Consider the following 12,915-nt stretch of genomic DNA (forward strand, 5'->3'; position numbering starts at 1 on the left):
AGTGAAAGGTGGGTGACAGTAAATGGGCTCTGTACAAGAACCAACGAGGTACAACGATGGAAACCCGAGAGTTATTTGCTGGGGTTAAAAGCGACCTAAGACAGGGGTGCAGTTTTTCTCCCCTAGTGTACTGCATGTCGAAGAAGCAAGGAAGGAAGTGTAGGAAATGTTCAGGAGCGGGATAAAATGTTTGCTGAAAACATTGCTAACCTCTGTGAAAGTCGGGAAGGATTACATTTCCTGTTTAATGGAATGAATAGTCTACTAGGCATAGCATACAGTTTGAGGATGAACCATAGGAGGACAAAATTATTGACAAGCTGAGATTAGCGAGAAACGTAACATCAAAACTGGCAATCGCGAAGTAGACCAAGTGAAGTAGTTCTGCTAGTTTGGAAACAAAATAACGCGCAATGCACGAAGCAAGAAGGGTATAAGAGGCAGACTAGCACAGGCGTAGGGAACATTTCTTATTAAAGGAATACCAGTGCCAGACATAGGCCTCAATCTGAGGAAGAGATTTCTGAGAATGTGCGTTTGGAGCACTGCGTTGTACGGTAGCGAATCGTGGGCAGTTGGAAAGCCGGGAAAGAAGGGAATCGAAGCGTTCGAGATGTGTTGCTATGGAAGAATGTTGAAAATTAGGTGGACTGATTATGTGCGAATGAGGAGGTTCTGATCAGAATCGGTGAGGAAAGGAATATGTGGAAAACACTGACAAGGAGAAGGGGCAGGATTATAGGACATCGGTTAAGACATCACGTAATAAGTGCCACGATATTAGAGGGAATCCACGAGGGCAAAAACTGTAGGGCAAGACAGAGATTGGAATTGATGTAACAGTTATTTGAAGAAGCTGGATGCAGGTATGATGTTGAGATGGAGTTATTTAACACTTAATCCAAAAATTGAACTAAGATGAAAAAGTTGGCTCAGGAGAGGAAGTCTTGCTTGGACGCATCAAACCAGCCAGAAGAGCGACTAAAAAAATATATTTTATGTGATGAGCCGACAAAAGGCGCGGGAGGTTTGAAATGAGAGTAACACCGATCGTGGGAGCTATGTACATACATGGAATCGTCACGTGCCTCTAACACTACTATGCAAGCCCTGAAAGCTATACTGAGAGTGCGAGGTGGCGCAGTGCTGTGAGAAGCCACCTCATCCTCATTTAGCTTTCCCATTTCTTCCCTTAACCGGTTGAGAGCTACGCCGAAATAGTTTCCTTGAAACGGACTCTGAAGGTTTTATTCGCTATCCTTACTTGATCGGGTAAACCACACCTCTTTATTCTTCTTTTTTAAATAAATTATAGGCAAGTTGTGTAAAGCGTCCATTATCTCTCTGAAACAGCAGGTTTCAAGATGCAGTTTACAGAAAATATTGAAGGAACATCTTGCAATCCTCTCTTTGTCTATGTCATATGGATCATACAGACGACATCAGATTAAACGTAAAAGATCCCATAAGAGTATATAAGCAGTTGCCCTTCTCATGTGTCACTTATGTGTAGGTGTTGGGCTGACTGGGAACTATGAGGCGATTCTGTATTTCGAGCCGGGCCCTTGCTTTTCGCGTGGAAACATTTACCAAGTAAGTCTAATACAAAGCTATAATCTGAAAACTTCCATTTTACGGGAATAAATTGGAGACGGCAGCACTGATACATACTTGCTGTTGACGATAATAAACTGTTTACTCTCTTTATTATGGTATCTACTTCGCACAGTTGTATTTAATATTAGTTGTTAATCACTGTGGATTTCGAAACGCTCAAGACTTCAACATCGGCGACAGGTGGTGACCATCGATACGTTGTGCAAACGCGTAATACGTAGGTTGGAACTTAAATAGTGGCAACACTGCTGTGGAGACACTATGCAATGGACTCTACTATTGTCGCACGTTGTTGACATACCTACCTTCCCTCCGAGCAAATGGACTCGCCATTCCCACGTCACAGGTGTATGCACAATCGAGGGTGACACAGTCACTTGTGAGCGAGCGTTCTAACGTAACGGTGTCACTATGTTTTCGAAACGAAGTTGGATCAAAATTGAATGTGCCAGAGGTCGTACAGCATGGCAGTGTCATCAAGGTCTTCAAGAGCAAATCTTTAACATATTGCAGCGCGTCAGCAAGTGTGAAATGTAGCCGGCCGCGGTGGTCTAGCGGTTCTGGCGCTGCAGTCCGGAACCGCGGGACTGCTACGGTCGCAGGTTCGAATCCTGCCTCGGGCATGGGTGTGTGTGATGTCCTTAGGTTAGTTAGGTTTAAGTAGTTCTAAGTCCTAGGGGACTTATGACCTAAGATGTTGAGTCCCATAGTGCTCAGAGCCATTTGAACCAATTTTTTGTGAAATGTACAGAAAATAAACAATTTTTTCAGCCTTCAGTTGCAAGGTAATTTTTACTCGTTTACCTAGGTTTCGATTCCAGTAATGGAATCTTCTTCAGAACAAAAAATTAAATTATTTTGAGAGCCAAACACTGGCCATGTCACAAAATAAAAATTAAAACAATAAAGACGCATAATCATAAGATTATGTCTATCGAAATTAAAACCATTAAGGCGAACGTAGACGGGGCTACGCCGGCCAGACATAAGGACCACACGTGAGCGGATCGGAAACTGAGTTTCCGATCCGCTCACGTCCACACGTCCTTATGTCTGGCCGGCGTAGCCCCGTCTACGTTCGCCTTAATGGTTTTAATTTCGATAGACATAATCTTATGATTATGCGTCTTTATTGTTTTAATTTTTAATCTGTGACATGGCCAGTGTTTGGCTGTGTGAACCATAGAGAAAACATTCACATTGGGCGAGGAAGTAAGCTGGCCGCGGACTTTTCAAATGGACCATCCGAGTACTTTGTTTATTTTTTCTTTTATTTACTCGTGTGGCTAACAGCTTGATAAAAGACTTCCTAGCTGCTTCCGTGTCAGCTGTTTTAAGTTAAGATTACGTGCAGGTAGCTGTAATGAGAGGGCACATTGTGTAGTATCATGTTTATGGCATTGTTGTTGTTACAGACGATGATAATAATTATCATGGCGATGTTGAGAGAAGAATGACGATGCGCCTTTGCGAAACATAGCCAACTCATCGCTAAAAGCACTGAGGGGACCGCTTAGCTTTGTGTCCCATTTAGGGGCGAAGTGTCATAAACAGTGTCACTGCGGAGATGTTTAGTATTTAATCCAGGACAACGGCGCGAAGTTTAGCTATTAGGAACACCTTCTCTCCCTTACTGGCGCTGCAGCGGATACCTTCAAGAAGGCGTGCACGTGAGTCCGCATCAGTGGAATAGGCTACAGCGGCTTCATCGATTTAAGGGAAGCACAGAAAATGAAAATCTGGATGGCGTACAGTACTTAAAACTCGGCTCCCCATGGAAGCGAGTCCGCCGCATCTCGCCCGCTATGCTGCCACGGATGTGCTCAAGGACGCTAAGAACTCAGGTTCGAATTTCTATTCGTGTCAGAGGTACAATTTGTTCGGACTTTATTTTTAATATCTCGGTTATTGATTGTGCTCAGTTTTCTCTGACAACGCACTTTTGTAAGATTTCTGACCTGTCTGAACCTTTTTCAGCCTGTGGAGAACTTGACGAATTAACTCATTGTGTTCTATCTCTAGGTACAGTGTTACGAAAAATGTACTGGCAACTCTTGTGCGCTAATGCGACGTACCACATAAAATGGAAAACTGCCACTTGTCTAATATATTAACTTCTCGGATCTCGCTCTTCGCTCGTCTCGCACGGGAAGGCCACGGTGGCCGAGCGGTTCTAAGCGCTTAAGTCCGGAACCGCGCGACTGCTACGGTCGCAGGTTCGAATCCTGCCTCGAGCATGGATGTGTGTGATGTCCTTAGGTTAGTTAGGTTTAAGTAGTTCTAAGTCTAGGGGACTGATGATCTCAGATGTTATGTCCCATAGTGCTCAGAGCCATTTGAACCACTTTTTTTGCACGGCAAACGAATTAGAATACCCGTAAAGCGTGAATTACATAAACATGAAAAAATCTATTTTGTAATGTTTTTTAATTTAAATAATCTTAAACAAAGTTTTATAAAAGATCGTTACTTAGTAGCTTATATTTGCAGTGAAAACTGGATATTTTTTTGCTAATTATTACTGGAAATAAGATGATGTGCATTTTTCACAAAAATGACAATTACATATGAAAAATTAGCATATATATATATATATATATATATATATATATATATATATATATATATATATATATATATATATATATATATATATATATATATGATAATTCCATATTTAAATATCGCAGGTATTCGAACTGGACGCAAAAAAGAAACTAAAGAAATAATGAGCGGAACGAGACTTGAACCAGCGATTACCAGTCTCGAGCTTCACTAATTTTCTCCATTTTTATGTATTTTAGGCTTCACGGAAATGCTCGTAGAACTTGCATCTCTGTTTAAAAAATTTGCATCAATCAGGACTGGAAGTCCGGGCCCGTACGCATTCTAGCACAGAAAATTAGGCCATATGTCAGGGTAGTATAGAAATTTGGAAAACTTTAAAAGACGATTTTCTCGAGAATTTTTGTGATTTACGCCGAATTGCTTTGGGGAATTTATATTCGCTTACCATCAATATGAAAAATTACAAAATTCCGATTGCCGTGTAGCCTCCTTGTAAGACATAGACTGCATCAGCGTTTGTACTGGAAGACTCATATGACCCAAAGTACAGGTAACCCAAGGAGTAAGAAAAAAAAAAAACGCTTTCCTGCAATTGGTGGCAGCAGCGCAATTAATTTTCCGCATTAATGTACAGAAACACAAAAATTTTTTATTTAAGAATGCCACAATGCAAAAATTATGAACATTGTAGCTATACTATTTATCCGTCAGGTAGCGCTGTAGGGACGGGAGCAACGGCGTCTAGTTACGTAAATATATTTTTTATAGCCTACAAGACATATGGAAAATAACCTATGGGTATTAACTATCCTGTGTGTCAAAGAACCGCGCTTTCGACTTGATATCGAAGTGTAAATACAAACGTCAGGGAATAATGTTACACCAATGTACTGGGTAGTTGTGTATCGTGAATCGAACTTTTTATGTCTCCTCAGCCTGTTAGATGTGCGTATTCACATCCGACAAAAAGACGATGAGGAAATTGATTTTAATAAGACTGACCTTTCTTTAATTCCACTTATTCATTGTTACACATATAATAATAATTATTATATTGCTTCTGTACCATACAAATCGTAATGTATACTCATCGTGGAAGTCTGGTTAGATGGATCAGAGCGCCCGAAGACCCTAATCTTGCCCAGTGAAATAAATGCATAACTAAATAAATAAAAGTATTTCTGCATGACAACGGACTTGCAGTCCTCATTTCGCAATATCAAAGTTATCCTCGCTGCACATGTCACCAGTCCGCCGGTTTGCCTCCACGGTTGTCACCTAGTCGACCGAGAACTTGCAGTTAACTGACCTAAAGGGCTCCTGCAGAACTTAATATTATTGAACTGCTATAGAGCCTACTAGACAAGAGGAAAATGACACGAACGGGGTATTAACCGCCTGTGCACAACTCGGAGCAAAGTAATACCTTAGAAGCCTATCAAACGTCTCTCTGGTACGACAGTCACATACAGCACTTCTGCCTGGGTGCTCTCACCATATATTAATTTTTCAGGAGTTAAAAGTTAGGTTTTCCTCGGCCTACAGGTTTTTTTTTTTTTTTTTTTTTTGAACAGCAGAGTGCGTTACTATGAATGACGCCATTGAGCTTGGTGTGCTTACGAAAGCTGCACACCCACTCAGTTATTAGGTGATCTACAGTTTTATGCAAAATTTGTACCTCCGTCCATTCTGATACTCGTTTTCACATCGGGTATTCGAAGGAGGAAGCAGGAAAGCTTGTCCTTCACTGTAAGTCTCCTGTCTCACTCTCTTAGTTCGCTTGTCCCTTGAATAGTCGAAAAATTCTAGTCGGAGATGCTACAGGAGAGACATTGTGCTACAGGCAGAACCTCACTCTGAAAATTACAGGCACCTACTTTTCGGTACAAGTCAAGCAATGTATTTCTGATTTTGATTTGGTTTGTTTACTCCGGGAGACAAAGTTAATTGTCCGGTATTTCTCGCTGTCATTCTAGTGGAGCCCTTGAACAATGGATGGAGTCCTTTTACCAGCTCTTTGGCAGACACAGTCCCTTGAAGAAAGCAATGACCGAAATATACACACAAAAAAAGTTTTGCGTCACTCAAGTTCCCAGAACTGAAGATAGACGTTGACTGTGGATATTGTATCACAGGCACAGTCCCTTTGAATGTCCAAACCATGCATGAACAGCGCCTATTAGACGGAGGGGTCTGACAGCCGATCAGTTCCAGTCATCCGACCAGGAAGGCTCGTGTTGTCTGTAGTTCAACCATGCCTAGACGGTCAACACCGCAGTTCGATCGCTTCCGCATTGTTACTTTGTGCCAGGAAGGGTTCTCAACAAGGGAAGTGTCCAGGCGTCTCGGAGTGAACCAAAGCGATGTTGTTCGGACATGGAGGAGATACGGAAAGACAGGAACTATCGATGACATGGCTCGCTCAGGCGCCCAAAGGCTACTACTGCAGTGTATGACCGCTACCTACGGATTATGGCTCGGAGGAATCCTGACAGCAATGCCACCATGTTGAATAATGCTTTTCGTGCAGCCACAGGACGTCGTGTTACGACTCGAGCTCTGCGCAATAGGCTGCATGATGCGCAACTTCACTCCCGACGTCCATGGCGAGGTCCATCTTTGCAACCACGACACCAAGCAGCGCGGTACAGAAGGGCCCAACAACATGCCGAATAAACCGCTCAGGATTTGTATCACGTTCTCTTCACCGATGAGTGTCGCATATGCCTTCAACCAGACAATCTTTTCAGACGTGGAGGCAACCCGGTCAGGATGAATGCCTTAGACACACTGTCCAGCGAGTGCGGCAAGATGGAGGTTCCCTGCTATTTTGAGGTGGCATTATGTGGGGCCGACGTACTCCGCTGGTGATCATGGAAGGCGCCATAACGGCTGTACAATACGCGAATCCCATCCTCCGACGGAAGTGCAAAGATATCGCCAACAAAGTGGCGAGGCATTCGTCTTCATGGATTACAATTCGCGCCCCCACCGTGTACATCTTGTGAATGATTTCCTTCAGGGTAACAACATCGCTCGACTAGAGTGGCCAGCATGTTCTCCAGACAAGAACACTATCGAACATGCCTGGGATCGATTGAAAAGGGCTGCTTATGGACGATGTGACCCACCAACCACTCTGAGGGATCTACGCCGAATCACCGTTGAGGCGTGGGACAATCTGGACCAACAGTGCCTTGATGAACTTGTGGATAGTATGCCACGACGAATACAGGCGTGCATCAATGCGAGATGATGAGCTACTGGGTAGTAGAGGTCCCGGTGTGTACAGCAATCTGGACCACCACCTCTGAAGGTCTCGCTGTATGGTGGTGCAACATGCAAAGTGTGGTTTTCATGAGCAATAAAAGGGGTGGATATGATGTTCATGTTGATCTCTATTCAAATTTTCCGTGCAGGTTCCGAAACTCTCGGAACCGAGGTGATGCAGTACTTTTTTTGATATGTGTGTTTTGTGTCTTTCGGCCTCCAGTGCTTAGCACTGGAATATTGAGTGTGGTGCAGTCTCATCCCCACACCAGACAGCCTACACTTAGGTATTTCTTTCTGTATTCCCACCGTTTGTAGTTGTTTCTTGAAGTTCCCATGGGCAGTCATTAACCTTATCGTGAGTTTAACCTGCCTCCTCTTTGGTTCAAATAGCTCTAAGCACTATGGGACTTAAGATCTGAGGTCATCAGTCCCCTATAACTTAGAAGTACTTAAATTTAACTAACCTAAGGACATTACAAACATCCGTGCCCAGGCAGGATTCGAACCTGCGACCGTAGCAGTCGCTCGGTTCCGGACTGAAACGCCTAGAACCGCTCGGCCACCGTGACCGGCTGTCTGCTCTTTAAGTCCAGGATAGTAGAAGTTCTCTTTAAATAGTATTTCGGAATCATTATCCTGCCATGTTTTGTTTTTGGGTCTTGGTCAAAGATCTAAGTGCTGCCTTCTGATCCAGCTACGCAGTTTAAATTTTATCGTCACCTTAGTGGTAGTTCGGACAGTTTCCAGTGCCCCTGTCCTGGCCAGTCGTTAGCGGAGACACCCTACCTGAATCACCTGGGACTCACGGCAGATGTACCATGTTTCTTTCCGCCCCATCCTCACACGAGATTCGTGGCATTCTGCGGCCATGTTTGACCCTCTTGCAACTGCTGACAGAGATTTCAGAGCTGCTTGGCTGTCTGATTGAATATAGGTGCTGCGATCCTTGTAGCACCTTTCGGTACGTAGTTTCTTCCTCTCGCGTACTCTGATAGCGAATGCCATAGCCAGCCTTCCCAGAGAGATTGCCCTCTCTAGTGTAGGTTGTACGTCGTATGATCCTTAAACGAGGTAAAACTAATTCGTTCTAAGTCAACTGAACAGTTCGTTCTACCATGGCACGCCCACTGCTGGACATGCCCCCATTACGTCTTTGGATTACAATGGAGGCAGCGACGGGGCTATACAGGCTAAAAACTGGAATTCTTTAGGATATTCGATATCCGACACTAATATCACGAGTATAGGAATGGTCGTGGAAACGCCGGCCGACTGTAAGATAACTCATAGCTGCTTCAGCAAAGCTTTCAGTGTAACGATTGATAGCAGGGAGCAGTGGAAGAAACATGTTACTACTGTACCGCATATTTCGCCTGATGAAACTGCGGCGTATACGGAGGAATAAAGATCTGTACCATCCACGAATGGTAGTCCATAGAAAAGGAAGAAAGCGGTTTTGGTAGGCTGCCTTGCGGAGTTCAGCTCAGTCTTAGAGCTGGATGCAAATGTAACGGACCAGCGGTCAGTAATTAGGCGGATGTGGTTGCGGCCTGACCCTGACTCACGACCGAGGGAAAACAACACAGTGAGGTATTCCAGCGGCTGTTGGCCAAATGTTTCTCTGCAAGTGATATTGCGCATTTAATAATTCGTATATACATTTCTAATCAAAATCCATTCATTGTGGCGCATTTATTTCATTTCAGTATCAATATGAGGTGTATACGACACTTGTAATTCCACGCATCGATGCTCATATAGTGTATCCCGGTGGAGAAGTAGGTGAAGAGGCAGATTTCGTCTTCCTAGATTTGTAAAAGGTTTCCATCTCTGGCACTCGGTCGACTGATAACCGTGTTCGTGCATGTCTGCTCACATGCGTGACTGTGTAAAATAATGTTTAGGCTTAGGAGCCTGTGCGTTGCACTGGACAGCTAATGTGAAACAGCAATGAAAGGATCGTGGGGTGTGGGCTGAGGACGCTCGTAGGACAGTAAATGCTCAGTGTGTACAAGAGCTGCTTATCGAATACGCTGAGCGGCCATCTCGGATTCTTCGCTGACGGTGATATTGTCCAAAGGAAAGCAGGGGCGATGTTTGACTGTAAGGAAACTGAGAACAAGTTATATAGCATTTTTAGTTGGTGAACGGAAGAACGCTTCCCTTTGAACGTGGAAAAATGCGTTTCAATACTGTAAACGAGAAAGAACGCGACGGTACGACTACAAGAACATTGGTAAACTGTTTACACATATCACATACTTGGGAGTAGGCCGAATAATAAACCGTGATACGAAATATAACGGAATGTGATACCAATATAAGGAAGACTAGTGGGAGATTCACATTCGCTGAGAGGATTCGTTAAAGTTCCTTCGTCAGGGGAAGGAACATGTTAGCTGGACACGTGTTACGGCTTCCAAGAGCAGCCAGATCTGAGGGGTACAGCAGAATTGTTGTGGCAGATAACAACCGGAATATGCAGATTCAAATTGTGGAGGGTACTGGGAGTAAAAGGCATGCAGGGATGAGAATGTTAGCACAAGATAAGAAAAATACGTTGGTCGTCTCTAAGCGGCAGTGTAATTCAAAGCAGATGGCCCGCAACGCTAACATTTACGCAACATTTGAGGTGATGCGACGCTTAGTTCACGTGGACGCACTACGATAAGCGCTGGATTAGTTTTGTACTGATAACCCATTTCTTGTCTTACAAAGCTGTTCACGTAGTTGTAATTCATTGCTTAGTCCAATTAGAGTAACTTAATCTTTTTAATATATAGGGCACCAACGCCCCAAGAAACTTTTGTCACAACGGAAACAGCCACTATCAGATATAGACCGCAGCCAATCTATAGTTTTTAACCTGAACAAATGTCTGAGGATGAACTTGAACGGTTAGAAACTAGTAATGGTGATATTTCTTCGCCGGCCGATGTAGCCGAGCGGTTCTAGGCGCTTCAGTCCGGAACCACGAAGCCGCTACGGTTGCAGGTTCGAATCCTACCTCGTGCATGGATGTGTGTGATGTCCTTAAGTTAGTTAAGTTTACATAGTTCTAAGTCTAGGGGACTGATGACCTCAGATGTTAGGTCCCATAGTGCTTAGAGCCATTTGAACCATTTTTGATATTTCTTCTTCGTAAATAGCATTATTAAACCGTGAGTGTTTGCTTTTTTACTTTATTCGTATGGGAGAAGTTATTTTAATTCGCCGACTGCTTGTGGTGTTCAGCTGTCGGTTCCTTTACCCTTCTCGGTAAAGTCGTCGCTTGCGGCATTCGAGTCACGCTCCTCGAGTAACACGGCTGCAGTATTTACGAGCTCGCTGTCGAAGCAGCGGGCCTTATCGATCGCAGCGCGCCGGGCCTCTGCGGAAGGGAAGGAAGAGCGGAGACGAGTGTCGGGAGGCGCCGAGCCCGGCTCGTAGGCAACCCGCGACGTATCGCCCGGCGCGCCGCTCCGCGCGACTGGAAGCCGGCAGGGAGGGGGGATGAGCCCGTCCTTCCTTCCGCCCGCGATTGGCCCCGCACGCCGTCACGTGACGCGGCGCGGCCCCGCCCCCTGGGCCGCCCGCCCCCGGGCCCCGGCGCCGGCGACAGTTTAAAGCCCGCCGTCATCAAGAAAACAATATCGCGGTCGCCCGCTGCGACGCGCTAAGCCCCACCCCCTCCGGCTTTTAATGTTATTTAAACAATCATATATCAGCCGGCGCGACCCCCGGAGTTCAAGTGGGGCGCATCTGAAAGGCAAATGCCTCGGTTATTGCCGCGCCGGGACGCGGCCCGGCTTAGCTGCCGAGAGCCGGGGGCGGCCTGCCGGGATCACGGCTTATGTTTTATTCCGCCCTCATCACACGCCGGCGCCGCCCCCGCCGCCTGCGAATCCGCTCATTCTGGCCCCGACGACCTCTCTCGCCCCGTCTTCCTGGCCGCCGTACCTGTGCTGTCACTTCTGTCAACGACAGGTTAAAACGATACACCACTGCACGGCGCGTGTTATCGTAATACGAATCCGACGAAATGTCTTTTGGCTGAGGTGCCTTACTGTACTGGGAATTGAGACGTGTTAAGCTCGACTGTGATTACTTGCCGGAAGTTCAAATGGCTCTGAGCACTATGGGACTTAACATCTATGGTCATCAGTCCCCTAGAACTTAGAACTGCTTAAACCTAACTAACCTAAGGACAGCACACAACACCCAGCCATCACGAGGCAGAGAAAATCCCTGACCCCGCCGGGAATCGAACCCGGGAACTCGGGCGTGGGAAGCGAGAACGCTACCGCACGACCACGAGATGCGACTTGCCGGAAGTCGTAACAATTTTCCCGGGTAAATCAACAAAAACTACCGATACCGCTTACCGAAATTGCTTCGTGCTAACACACACTGGTTCATCCGGACGAAACTTGCGCTTAAGAAATATCAGACATGCATTCTTTTCATGTTATTAATCTTTCGACAGGTGTGTTGAGGCTCATTTTTTCCCATCTAATCTTCCCTTCTGTGCGTAGCTATATGCAGGGGTTGAACAAAAGCGTGGAAACATCGCGAGAAATGCATGCTTGAACGTAAATGCAGAGGCCAACCGAGCCTGCAGGCTGTGCTGTTCTATTTGACCAGGAACGGCACTTTTGCTGTACTCTCAATACGTAGCGAGTGTCATCGTGATCAGAACAGAGTTGTGAGTGCATTAAGTCAGAGTTAAGTGAGTTCGAACGTGGGTTGTTGACGCTCGTACGTGGGTACTCCCATAACCAAAGTAGTCAGTGTTTGACGTTTCGAGGGGCACCGTATGGAAGATTTGTATCACACACAGGGAAAGCGGAAAAACATGATCCTCTAAGTCTCGATGGGGACGAAATTTTCTGTCGAGCGATCGTGCCGGGCGGTCATTGAAAATAATCGTGACGAAAAATAAGAGCACGACATATGTAAAAATCACTGCAGAACTGGATATCGCACTCTCGAATCCTGTCAGCACCAAAAAAAGACGAAGGGAGATCCATAAGCGGGAAACTGCAGGGCGAGCTAGGACTCCGAAACCACTCATCAGAGACGAAAGTGCCCGTAACACGAAAACGTGGTGCCGATGTCATAAAACACGGGCTCTAGAGAAATCGAAGAATGTCAGTTCGTCGGATGAGTCTTGCTTCGAACTGTTTCCATCTGGCCGAGTTTACGTCGCAGAAGCGAAACGTCGCGGGGGTACGGTGACGATTTGCGAACCATATCGTGGTATTCCGTGGGCCCAAAGGTTACTTTTGCAGGGTCCCATTACTGCCAAGGGTACGTGACCATTTCAGCTGGTCAGGTCCATCCCACCGTACAATGTTTGTTCCGTAATGGTTGTGCTATGTTGTAAGATGACAGGGCTCCTGTTCACACAGCTGTCACTGTCCGAGACGTCGCGTCTTGGCCACCAGTCACCAAATGTCAATATTATTGAGCTTGTGT

This window comes from Schistocerca cancellata, chromosome 7, assembly GCF_023864275.1.
Source record: "Schistocerca cancellata isolate TAMUIC-IGC-003103 chromosome 7, iqSchCanc2.1, whole genome shotgun sequence".
NCBI classification, from domain to species: Eukaryota; Metazoa; Arthropoda; class Insecta; order Orthoptera; family Acrididae; genus Schistocerca; species Schistocerca cancellata.